The sequence below is a fragment of the Vulpes vulpes genome, chromosome 8 (assembly GCF_048418805.1).
Source record: "Vulpes vulpes isolate BD-2025 chromosome 8, VulVul3, whole genome shotgun sequence".
Classification (NCBI taxonomy): domain Eukaryota; kingdom Metazoa; phylum Chordata; class Mammalia; order Carnivora; family Canidae; genus Vulpes; species Vulpes vulpes.
Window position 1 is genome coordinate 24,812,005 of NC_132787.1, and position 13,335 is coordinate 24,825,339.

Below are 13,335 nucleotides of genomic sequence, written 5' to 3' on the forward strand. Positions count from 1 at the left end.
TAATGGAAAGATATACTAAATGATTCAGAAGACTCAGTATGATAAAGATGGTAGATATCACTAAATTGATCTGAAGAATTAATACCTTTCTAAAAATTACCAGTGTTTGGGGGTTTTTTAGTTACTTGACAATATGATTCTAAAAGTTATACGACAGAGAAATGGGCCAAAAATAGCCAATTCACTTTTGAATAAGATGAACATGATACATAGACCCATTCTACTTGAAAATAAAACTTATTATAAAGCTATGGTAACTAAAACTGACTTGGTGCATTGCTAAATAAATAGGCTAATGGAATAATAATAAGTCATAAACAGATCTCACACATGTAAACTTGAATTATCAGAAAATGGGATGCATATTAGAGGAGAAAATACAGATAGTCAATAAGTTTGTATAAGGATCATGAAGAGTCATGACAACCAAAAGATTTAGAATAAACAAAACTATTCTGTGAAAGAAGTACGAAATTAGAAGACTTACACTACCAGACTGCAGATCTTATTTAAAGCTGCAATAATCAAGATAGTATTATATTGACACTAAGATAAACAAATAGATCATGGGCACCGGGAAGGCTCAGCTGGTTGGGCACGGGACCCTTGATTTTAGTCCAGATCACAAACTCAGGGTCGAGAGATGGAACCCCATGTTGGGCTCCATGCTGGATATGGAGCCTGCTTAAGATTCTCTCTCTCTCTCTCTACTTCTCCCTCCCCAGTCCACTCTCTCTTTCTATGAAAAAAAAAGGAAATAAAAAATTTTTTCAAAAGATAGACAAATAGATCAAGGAACAAATAGAGTCCAGAAATAGATGCACACACAAATATAGTCAATTGATTTTTGACAAAGCTGAAAAAACAATTTAGTAAAGAAAGGACAGTCTTTTACCAAAGGGTACAGGAACAACTGGATATCCATATGCAAAAAAAGGAATAAACTTTAAATCTTATTTTTGCATCATACACAAAAAATTAACTCAAAATGGATCACAGACCTAAATATAAAACATAAAACTATAAATCTGTTAGAAAAACATGTAGGATAAAGCTTTTGTGACTTTAAGTTAGACAATAGCTTATTAATATATGATACCAAATGTACAATACATAGAACAAATGTACAATACATAGAACAAATGTACAATACATAGAACAAATTATCAAAATTTAAAACGTCTATTCTTTGAAAGATCCTCTTGATAGAATGAAAAGACATGCCACAGACTAGAAGAAAATATTTGCAAACCACATAAAGGATTGGTCTCCACATATTAACAACTCTAAAAACTCAATGATAAGAATATAAATAACCCAATTAAAATACAAAGTATTTAGGGACCCCTGGTGGCTCAGCAGTTTAGCACCTGCCTTGGGCCCAGGGCATGATCCTGGAGACCTGGGATTGAGTCCCACATGGGGCTCCCTGCATAGAGCCTGCTTCTCCCTCTGCCTCTTTCTCTCTCTGTGTGTCTCTCATGAATAAATAAATCTTTTTTAAAAAGGTATTTAAACAGACCTTTCACCAAATAAGGTATACAGATAGTATAAATAGATTCTCAACACTACTGTTCATTAGAGACATGGAGATTAAAAACACAATGAGATAACAAGATACATCTATTAAAATATCTAATTTTTTTTAAACTGACCATGTCAAGTGTTGGCAAGGATGTGAAGCAACTGGAATGTTCATATACTGCTGCTATGGATGGAAAGTGGTACAACTACTTTGGAAAATAAGTTTAACAACTTTTTCAAGTTAAACACACATCTACATGTGAAGAAGGTATCCACTCTCAAGTATTTACCCAAAAGAAATAAAAGCTTATTTCCAAACAAAGCATATACACAAATGTTCATGGCATCTTTACATGCAATAGCAAAGAAATACCAACAACGAAAATGTGCATTGGCAGTTGAATGGGATGAATAAATTGTGGTAAATGCATACAACTAAACACCACTCAGCCATAAAATGCTATGAGCTATTTTTATTAGAACATGACATGGAGGGCAGCCCAAGTGGCTCAGTGGTTTAACGCCACCTTCGGCCCAGGGCCTGATCCTGGAGACCCAGGATGGAGTCCCATGTCAGGCTCTCTGCATGGAGCCTGCTTCTCCCTCTGCCTGTGTCTCTGCCTCTCTCTCTCTCTCTCTCATGAATAAATAAATAAAATATTTAATAAAATATTATAAAATTTATAAATAAAATAAAATTTGTAAAAAAGTTTTATACAAATAAACATTACAAATAAAATTTATTAAGAAAAAAGGACATGACATGGATGAAATAGTCTCAAAATGATTATACTGAGTGAAACTGACCCAAAAAAAAAGTATATAATGTATGATTCCCTTTATTTAAAGCTTAGAAAATACAAACTAATCCACAGAGAAAGCAGATCAGTGTTTGCCTGAGCATAGGACGGGCTGAGACAGAGTTGGATGGATGAGTTACAAAAGTGCACAGGGAGTTTAAGGGAATGAGAAATATGTTCTTATGTTGGTATTTATTTATTTATTCTAACATTCATGTATGTCAAATTTTATTATATTTTACTCTATATTAGTTTCTTATTGCTGCATAACAAACTGTCACACATCTAGTAATTTAAAACAACACGAATTAATTATATTACCATTTCCTTGGGTCAGGAGTCCATGTATGGGTTAAGTGGGTCAGGATTCCACCAGGCTGAGATCAAGGTGTCAGCCAGGGCTGTCATCACCACAAGACTCCAGATCACAGGACTCATGTCCTGCAGTTGTAGGACTAACATCCTTATTTTCTTGCTGGCTGTTAACCAGGGCTTCTCTCAGGTCCTAGAGGCTGCCCTCAGGTTCCATCCATTTGTTGTGAATGTGAGCCATTCACAACACAGAAGCTTACTTCACTGAACCAGACAAGAGAACCTCTCTCCAATCTGCTCTGAAAAAACATCTTTTTTAAAAAATTTCATGTATTTATTCATGAGAGACACCAAGAAAGGCAGAGACACAGGCAAAGGGAAGAGAAGCAGGCTCCATGCAGACAGCCTGATGTGGGACTTGATCCCAGGACTCAGGGATCATGCCCCAAGCCAAAGGCAGATGCCACCCAGGCACCCCTGCTCTGACAAAATTTTATTCAAGATAACCTAGTCACACGAGTGAAGATCCCACCATATTTACTGGTCCTGCCCTTAGTCAAATGAGGGTAAATGAAGGTATCCTAAGTCAGCTGGGCTACCATAACAAAAATAACATAGAATAGGTGTCTTAAACAACAGAAATGTATTTTCTCACAGTTCTAGAGTCTGGGAAGTTCAAGATCAAGATACAGACAGATTTGATTCTTGGTAAAAGCTCTCTCCTGGACTTGCAGATGGCTGTTTCTTGCTATGTCATCACTCAGTCTTTTCTCTCTTTTCTTCTTCTTATTGGGCTACTAATCTCATCATGGGGGCCCCATCCTTATGATCTAATTTATCCTAATTACTCTGAAAGGTCCATCCCCAAATATCATCATATGAGCAGTTGCAACTTCAACACATGAATTTTGTGGGGACATAAGAGAGGACATACAAGTTGTGTATACCAAGAAGGGCAGGGAATCTTGGAGCTAGAAGAGTGCTGCCTAGAGGTTCCTGGGTGGCTAAGTGGGCAAAGCATCTGCCTTTGGCTCAGGTCATGATCCTGAGGCTCCTGGGATTGAGTCCAGCATGGGACTCCCTGCTCAGTGGGGAGCCTGTTTCTCCCTCTCCTGCCTCCCTGGTTATACTCCATCTCTCTGTCAAATAAATAAATAAAATCTTTTTAAAAAGTAAAAAAGAAGAGTTCTGCTAGCATATATCATTTAAACATGTGTAGTTTATTTTATGTCAACAGAAAACATCAATGTAAAAAGAGAGAAAGAAAATTAGATTATCAGATTTTTGAAATAATGCTTTATGCTAGAAAAAAACTAGAGCAGCACTTAAGATACCAAATGAAAGGATACGTAAGCCATGGGTTTTATATTCACTTTCAGATATAAAGGGCTTAGGCAAACTTTTATCAACATGCAAAAACTCAGGGAATATGATTTTTCTCTTTTCTTCTTTAGGAATCTACTACAAAATGTATTTCACACAACCAAAGTTAAGTAGAGAATTATCAACATGAAGACTGATGACGATCAGTCATCACTGTGGCTCAGTGATTGAGCGTCTGTCTGCCTTTGGCTCAGAGCATGATCCTGGAGTCCCAGGATGGAGTCCCACACTGGACTCCCTGCATGGAACCTGCTTCTCCCTCTGCCTATGTCTCTGCCTCTCTCTGTGTCTCTCATGAATAAATAAATAAATAAAATCTTTAAAAAAAAAAAAAGAATTGACACTAAGTGAGGAATAAAGGATGAGAGTGTACTGTATCATGCCTCTATATTTAAGCTAGGTAGTGAAGTTATTAAAAAATCAGGTAATATGTGTAGAACATATTCAAAAATACTTCAAAGGTTCCCAGTAATTTTAAATTATGATACTTTTAGTATGATTGTTTTAAGACTAATGTTTGCAACATGGAATGAAATAATAGAGCAAATATGGAAAATTTTAATTTTATTATCTGCTGTGTTCATGAGAACCAGGATTGTTAAAGAAGTAGGAGAAAGTGATTACATTTTAAGCATAAACAAACAAAACCCATGCTTATTTGTTCAATTAATTAATAACGAAGGAGCCAAGAATATACAATGGAGAAAAGACAGTCTCTTCAATAAGTGCTGTTGGGAAAACTGGATGGCAACATGCAAAAAGGGGGGTGTGGCGGTGACTAGACCAATATCTTACATTATACACAAATATCAACTCAAAGTGGATTAAAGACTTGAACATAAGACCTGAAAATATAAAACTGGAAGGAAACATATGTGGTAAATCTCCTTAATATCAGTCCTGTGTAATTAAGTCCTTCCACCAAGCCCAGTTAGCTCCTTGAAACAAAGTGACATTCAGGCTTTGCATGGCTTGGTGACAACACAGTCTCAGCTTCCCCGCTCCTGAGGAAGAAATTCTTGTGCTGGGGAAGGAGAGGAAACATCTGTACACCTCCCTGAAACAGCATTTTTCAGGCTTTAGGCAGTAAAAGCCTAAATTTAGGGAGAAAAGGGGCGCCTGGCTGGCTCAGTTGGTAGAGCATGTGACTCCTGATCTCGGGGTCATGAGTTCAAGCCCCAGTCTGGGAGTAGAGATTACTTTAAAAATAAATACATAAATACTTAAATAAATAAATAAATATCAAAAAATAAATAAATGTAGAGAGTAAAAAATATCTAACTCTGCAAAGACAAAGTTTAACCAGTACATACAATTTATATGACTAATAAAATGCTTATGCTTCAGTTTGAAGGTACTGCCCTTTGGTTCCTTCGCTGGATTTCAGTGCTTCTCTAAGAATAATGTGAAGGTTATCAATTGTCCTGCCTCTGCCTCGGAAACTCCTGGGTGAAAGGGAAGATCTGCTACAAAGGCAAATTCCCGTATTACCACTGAAGATAAAAAATAATCACTGCTTCTCAAATAGAAAGTTTTCCAACTTCACCACATTAAGATCCAGAAGCTATTAAGCACTCAGCATTTTTGAACAAAGCAACCCAGGGCTTTCATTGAACAAATACAATTTGGTCACATAGGTTTGCCAAACTGCCATGTGGTTTTTGAGTTCTTAATACCTCGCATGTCCCTAAGCAAAGTTTTAAAACAGAAGTTATTTCTTTGAAATGCCAAGATTCCATGGGAACATTATCCTCTATTTCAAAAATAAAGTTTCAAGCTATTCAGAAATAAAGAATCAGTTAGGGGCGCCTGGGTGGCTCAGTCGGTTGAGCTGCTGCCTTTGGCTCAGATCATGATCTCAGGATCCTGGGAATGAGCCTGGAGTCAGGCTCCCTGCTCAGTGGGGAGTCACGTCTCCTTCTCTCTGGGGTTTCCCCCAGCTTGTGTGTGTGCTCTCTCCCTCTCTTTCAAATAAATAAATAAGATCTTTAAAAAAATCAATTAGCCAGTGTCAGAACTATAGGAAGCAATGAAGTTCTTGCCGGCCTTCAGAAATCTGTGCCATTCTAGAATGTTAAGAACTCTGAAACTAGATTCACAGCTCAGAGAAATATGTGATAGAGTTTGAAGCTCTCTAGTGGAGACAATGACTCAAGGGTCCTTGAAGACACAAGCTTTTAGAAAATCTCTTAAAGCTTTAAAGTATGCTCATAAGTCCCTCTGACCCTCTAGCAGAAAAAAGAACATTTCAAAGCACTGATCTGTTAATTAACTTATTGAATCTTCACTAAATTATTCTAATCATTAGCATTCTTTTCTTGTTCAGTTAAGGAAAGAAACTTAACTTTTTTAGTCTCGTCTGCTTCTATTCCTCCCTTCTCTGTCACAAACTCTGTCCAGTACTGAGGGCGCTGACGGTGTGCTAAGTACATCAATGCCCATGAACGTTTTAAATGCCGTGATGGGCATAAGAACAAAAAATTCCTTTTCTCATTAGATTGCCGTTAGGAAAATTCCAAACCAAAGGGAGACATGGAAGTGAATGTTTTACAGAGTGAACTTCTCGGAGTGACAAATGGGTAAGGGCTTGCCTCTTTGCAATGTAAGCTAGAATCAGTACATTCTTCTTATCCTGGGACTAGGTTGAGAAAGAGAGAAAGAGGACACTTCTTTGTTGAATATTGCATGCATAACAGCACTTCCTGCGCTCTATACCTCAGTGAATCCCCATGTGGGCATGATTATCTCCATTTTATGTATGAGGATAAAAAAACATGCTCACATCCATGAATCTGGTATGTGAAAGTGCACATAGCAAAGCCAGAGCTATAGATTACAATTTTAAAGATAGTTGGATCTCACCAATAAAACTTGTGTTGCATGATCTGTTCCCACATCCTGGGTCATTAAAGAAGCCCTGAAAATTATTCTTCTCTGCTGCAGCTAAAATCATATCAATTAATCATCCCAAGCTATTGAAAAAGTTCCAGGTAAATTTCACTAGCTAAAAATACAATGGACAAAAAAAACCAAAACATCCATTTCAAGCTATTTTCCTGTCTCTTAGATTTTGAGTGTGTGTGTTGGTTTAAAAACAGTCTCATCAAGACAAATTTAAAGAAGTATGTCCAAGCAGGCTTTTGGTTCAACCCAATTATAAGGTTTCTTTCTTTCTTTCAATCTTTTTATAGCTATTTTTTAAGAAATGGGGTGGAAAAGTGACACAACAAATTTTGCTTCCCAAATTGAAACATATTCGTAGGAATCCAGGATAGTTGAACAAGAAAATTTTCCTTGGAGAAAATATCTGAGAAAGAAAACATGCCATATTTAGACAAACGGAATTAGGAGGGTGAAGATTAAGTGGAGTAGAGACAGGGGTCATGTAAGGTCCCACATCACCTCTGGATGACCCCACTCTCTCATCCTTAATGGAGCCATGCCTAGGCTGTGTCAGGCTTGTTATGACAGGTGATTCCTGAAGTCATTTCTATACAACCTATACCCAATTCCAAAAGATCTCTCTCTCTCTCTCTGTCTTTATCTCTCTCTCACACACACACACAGGCACACACAGAGTTTTACATACATTTCTGATACGTACAATCCAAGATAGTCCTTTGTTACTTACTAGGGGCACTTATTTTTTAAGGGCCTTTCAACTCCCACACAAGATCCTGTTATTTACTGTTGCTTGCCTCAACGGACATTTACCCACCCTTTTTGCACTAGGGAACTATGACTTTAGCATGCTGATCTGTCAAAGGAAATACACTGGGAGTTTTTAGCCATTGCTTTTAACCTAGAGCCACTGATTGATTCATTTCTAGAATAACATTAAGCAGGAGAATGGTGATAAGGGGAAAGGAGGTGGAGGAGGGAAGACAGGAGAGGGAGGAAAAACCGGGAGAGGGAAAAGGGGAAGATATTAATGAACGGGTTGTCACTGCCATCTGGTGGCAAAGATGCAAAAATACAGGAAAGAACATTCTGAGAGGTCAAAATACAGTTTGGAAAATGCATTGTTCTAGAAAATGTAAAAAAAAAAAATGTTGAATTCCAAAATAATTCATAGATGTTACTTATTTAACTCAGACCAGTTGGAATTTTAACGGTTATAACTCACAATATTTTGCTTAATATCTAGAAACACAAAGGTATTCTGAGTTTTCAGGCCTTAGAACCATAGAAAAGGTGTAATGATCATTGAGTTCCTTTCACCTCCTCATGAGACTCTGCCCCCAGAAACTTTTAATCCAGAAGAACTAAGAAGATGACAGATATATGTAAGGGATATAAGGGGTGTAGCTTTCAAAGGGGGCACCTCAACACCTTTTCACATCTATCAGGTTCTTATAGTGTATTTCTCAGGAAGCTATCAAGGTGATAAAAGCATGTGAAATCCAGGATACCATAGTTTGAACGGAGTAGACCTCCAGAAGAATTCTCCCACCATGGTTATCCTAGCTAAACATCAAAAGCTTCTATCATACACCAAACAATGTGGTTTCCTACTACATAGTAGGCTAAACTCGACAGGGAAGTCAAACTTTTGTTAGATAAATGCACAGTTCGTTTGTTTCTGCCTTTAAGTCTTTATGCTTTTCTCTTCTTTCTACCCCATTCCAGGCACCAAGGCATCCTTGCCACACTTCAAAATTGAAAACCTTAAACCTTTTTTTTTTTTTTTTAAAGACAGAGACATTTATTTCAATCAGCAGACTCAGGTTTTTCAAGCCCTGGCCCATGGCGGGCAGCCTCCCCCCTGTCCCCTCCCGCCCACCCCTTAGCCACAGCAACGGGAATGAAAAATGGGAAGCCAAGAGGGCCCCTGCCAGGGGCCGACTGCCCGGCTGTGCGGTGAGCGCGGCCCAGCTGTGGCTGGGGTGGCCGCCGCCACAGGCCTCTCCCTATAAATTAAGTCCCTGCAGCCACAGCTATAGGGGTGAGGCATCCTCGTGGAGGGAAGGCCAGGAGGCTGCGTCCCCGAGCCCCAGCCAAGCAACGGATCGAGGGCAGGGCTCAGGGCAAAAAGAAGCCAAAGGGAAAAAGGAGAGGTTTCAAAGATGATGCACATGTGGGTTCTGATCACTAAAATCTTCATTTTGCTTTTTAGGTGGCAGACACTGTTTCAAACATGTTTTACATATATTATTACTTCCAAATCCTCAGAAAAACTCGAGGAATTATAACCCCTATTTAAGAGCTGACAAATCAGGGCAGCCCGGGTGGCCAGCGGTTTGGCACCAGCCTTCAGCCCAGGGCCTGATCCTGGAGACCCGGGATCGAGTCCCACATTGGGCTCCCTGCATGGAAACTGATTCTCCCTCTGCCTGTGTCTCTGCCTCTCTCTCTCTCTCATAAATAAATAAAATCTTTAAAAAAAAAAAAAAAGAGCTGACAAATCTTGCTTAGAGCAGTAAGTAATTGAACCCAAGCCTACCCAGGGAGTAAATGTAGAAGCAGGTTTTGAAGCAAGCTCAGTCAAATGTACAGATTCAACTCATGCTTTCCTTGTAAGTACTCTATCAGCCCTTTAGCAGACCTACACATATCCCCGTAGGTGCACACAAATGTGCATCCCCATACACACTTTGTATAACTGATACAATTATAGATTTGCATTTAGTAATAACAGTATATATGTATATTCGGTATATATATTTGTATATATCTATTCTTTTTTTAAGATTTTATTTATTTACTCATGAGAGATACAGAGAGAAAGGCAGAGACATAGGCAGAGGGAGAAGCAGGCTCGCTGTGGGGAGCCCAATATGGGACTTGATCCCAGGACCCTGGGATCATGCCCTGAGCCAAAGGCAAATGCTCAACCACTGAGTCACCCAGGTGTCCATATATATATATATGTATATATATATATATATGTATATATATACATATACATTCTTTTTTTAAATTTTATTTATTTATGAGAGACACAGAGAGAGAGGCAGAGACATAGGCAGAAGGAGAAGCAGGCTCCACACAGGGAGCCCGACGTGTGACTAGATCCCAGGACTCCAGAATCACACCCTGGGCCAAAGGTAGGAGCTTAACTGCTAAGCCACCCAGGCATCCCTATATATATATTCTTAAGTCTTATATCACTTTCCTGTGCAATAGGATCAATTTCCTTCAGCAGGTCATGAATGATTGAAATAATATCTGATATTTATTTTTAGTAGCTCCAGAGAGCCTACGTGGGTGAGTGATACGGTCTCTTAATGAAGACTGAATTCTTAAGTCATCTACCATATGCCAACTGTATGGTATTTTAAAAGATGCTTAACCCTCAGTTTTGTAACTCTGAAATGTTGATAGGGCTTTTCAAAAACGAGGTGAAATATCCATGAAAAGAGCTTAACAAGCATTATGGTTATATGTGTTAATCAATAAAGGTTGGTTTTTATTATTTTTGTTCCTTCTACATGCTGGCGATTCAAGTCAGATTGTTGATCAACTGTTTGCAGTGATAGTCATGCTTTCATGAAAGGAAAGAAAAGAGCTCTTCTTTATTGGATAACTCTGAATGTCAACTCTAGAGTGACAGGACAAGGCTCTTTATAGGGTTATAAATCATGTGAGATCTAGATAAAGTAAGTACCTTTAGGTATTGGAAAAAGCAGATGGCACCATCCTCCTAAGTTTTCCATCTTGGCAGTGACCACATAGAAAATTCTAAATGTGAAAATAGCAGTTTTGTCAGTTTTCTCCTGGTGGCCCTCCAAAGACTCTCATGCTCCCATGCTCTCCTTAAGTCACAGTAATTAATTCAGCTCTGCTCAACTCCAGCTTTTCCTATGACATTTCCCTCACATACAAACATAAAAAGGAATTGCAGCACAAAAACTATCAAAACACATAAATCCCAGAAATTATATCCAGATTACACTTTATACTTTCTGCTTTCTAGTTATTGTCAGAGTAGAATGGCAATCACCAAGAGAGAATTCTTATATTTCTAGGAAAATAATTTAAATGTTATTTTTTAGGGAAAAGAGCAATTATCCCTCATCTTAGGAAATGACAGAAAGATTCCCAAATTACTGCTTAAAGGATGGTATTTTGTAGAATATGTATATAGTGTGTGAGTGTGTGTGTGTGTACTTAAAGGTGGTATCATTTCTTAAGTTACTATCCCACTGCTATGGGCACTGATGCCTTGAGAATCCCATCCTTGCCATGAGCATGGCAAGGGTTACACACCTCAGGACTACCCATTGAGATTAGAAAAAAATACAAAATTCTTTAACCTTTAATCCAGCAACCTTATTTCTGGAAATTAATACCAAAGATACACTACCAAAAACAATCAAAAACCCTGAGACTAATAATATACTATATGTTACTTAACTTAAAGTAGATAAATAAACAAAAAATGCATTTGCCAAGATTATTCATTGCAACATTGTTTATAATACCAAAATACTAGAAACAACTGAAATGTCCATCAAAATGGGGACTAGTTGCTTAAATAATATATCTTTACACAATGCAGTAGTCTGCAGGGCAAAAAAAGGAGTGAAAAATATCTCCATGCATTTCTATGGATTATGCAGTTCATATTATTGAACAAGAACAATCAAAGTAGAGAAAAACTTGTATAGTGTGTTGTCATTTATCAAAAAACAAGATATACACCAGTGTGCATGTGTATTTTTATATATACACATATATATTTTAAAAGGGTTTTCTGAGTATAGTTGACATACAATGTTACATTCATTGCAAGTGTATGACGTGGTGGTTCAAATTTTCTATACATTATGCTATGCTCACCACAAGTGTAGCTACCATCTTACACATATATACTTATATTAAAACATCAATAGAAAAATAAGTCACAAAAATCTTTAAAAACTTACCACTGGGCTATATAATACAGTATGTAGAGTGGGGAGAAAAAAAACAGGAATAGATGCTTAGTCTTCTTTAAATATAGCTTATTCGGGGGTACCTGGCTGGCTTGGTCTGGGATCATGAGACTATCTCAGGAGTTCAAGCCCCAAGATGGGCCTAGAGCTTACTTTTTAAAAAAAGAACAAATGTAGCTTATTCTATTAATATGAATTGGGAACTATGAATTCTTTAACTCAAATATATTATACATACATATAATATTTCTATATTAGTCACATGAATATGTATAAGAAACTTTCAAACACAGAATCTTGAGGCATCTGGGTGGCTCAGTCAGTTAAGCATCTGCTTTAGGCTCAGGTCATGACCCCAGGGTCCTGAGAGGAATGCCACATAGGTCATAGCTCCCAGTTCAGCGGGATAGTCTATTGCTCCTTCTGCCTTTACCCCTCCCACCTGCTCCTGCTCTCTCTCTCTCTCTCTCTCTTTTGCTCACATGTTCTCTCTCTCTTTCTTAATAAATAAAATCTTTAAAAACAGCAACAACAAAAACCCACAGTATTCTTTCTGTATATTTTTAATGGTGTATAGTCTAATGATCAAAAAAACTTTGAAAAACTTTTGCTTCACTAATTTACATTATTGATGGTAGTGTTGATTTTGCCATTCTGAGACTGTTGAATGTGTCCCAGAAGATAAAGTAAATGAGTAAGTACATTTGTGCCATTGACAAACAGAAATTTCAGCATGAAAGAGATTAAATACAATTTTGTTGTTGATGAAATGAAATTAATGCCCATCTCCTTGAATATTAATTGAAAATACTAGGGTGAACCCATGATGAATTTTATCTTTAGGAAAAGGATTTAGCCTTTCTTTTTTTTCTTCATTTTTTAATTTTTAAAAAAGTTTTTATTTAAATTCAATTTGCCAACATACAATAATCAGTGCTCATCCCATCAAGTGCACTCCTTAGTGCCCATCACCCAGTTATCCCATCCCCCAACCCACTTCCCCTTCTGCAACCCTTTGTTTGTTTCCCAGAGTTAGGAGTTTCTCATGGTTTGTCTTCCTCTCTAATTCTTCCCCACTCAGTTTCCCTTTCTCTTATAATCCCTTTCACTACTTCTTATATTCCATGTATGAGTGAAACCATATGATGGTTGTTCTTCTCAGATTGACTTTTTCACTCAGCATAATACCCTCCAGTTCCATCCATGTTGAAGCAAATGGTGGGTATTCATCCTTTCTGATGGCTGAGTAATATTCCATTGTATACATACACCACAGCTTCTTTATCCATTCACCTGTCAAAGGACATCATGGCTCCTTTCCACAGTTTGGCTGTTATGGACTATGCTGCTATGAACATTGAGGTGCAAGTCCCAGCCTTTCTTCAGCTGTCGCTAAGGTGCTCGGTCCTTCTGAGAAAGCTAGGGCTGGCCAGGATGGG